The sequence below is a fragment of the Carlito syrichta genome, unplaced genomic scaffold, assembly GCF_000164805.1.
Source record: "Carlito syrichta isolate Samal-C Ts95f unplaced genomic scaffold, Tarsius_syrichta-2.0.1 Scaffold111585, whole genome shotgun sequence".
Classification (NCBI taxonomy): domain Eukaryota; kingdom Metazoa; phylum Chordata; class Mammalia; order Primates; family Tarsiidae; genus Carlito; species Carlito syrichta.
This window is the reverse complement of record NW_007055681.1, coordinates 35,105-35,422: the sequence shown is the minus strand read 5'-3', so window position 1 is coordinate 35,422 and position 318 is coordinate 35,105. Positions and strand designations below refer to the sequence as shown.

At 57.5% G+C, this 318-nt stretch overlaps 1 protein-coding gene across 1 annotated transcript in view; it reads right to left on the bottom strand.

Moving 5' to 3' along the window:
* BCAM (basal cell adhesion molecule (Lutheran blood group)) overlaps positions 1–318 on the bottom strand; it is an 11,989-nt gene that overhangs the window by 462 nt on the left and 11,209 nt on the right. The gene's annotated exons all lie outside the window — the stretch shown is intronic.

Sequence of the window (318 nt, the reverse complement as noted above, 5' to 3'; positions counted from 1 at the left end):
AAGTTGGAGAATGAGGAGGAGCTGGAGAAACTGGAAGTTGGGAAGAAGCTAGAGGATGGGCAGGAGCTGGAGGATGGGGAGAAGCCAAAGGATGGGGAGGAGCTGGAGGAACTGGAAGTTGGGAAGAAGCTAGAGGATGGGGAGGAGCTGGAGGATGGGGAGGAGCTGGAGGATGGGGAGGAGCAGGAGGATGGGGAGGAGCTGGAGGATGGGAAGGAGCTGGAGGATGGGGAGAAGCTGGAGGATAGGGAGAAGCCGGAGGATGGGGAGGAGCCAAAGAATGAGAAGTTGGAGAATGAGGAGGAGCTGGAGAAACTG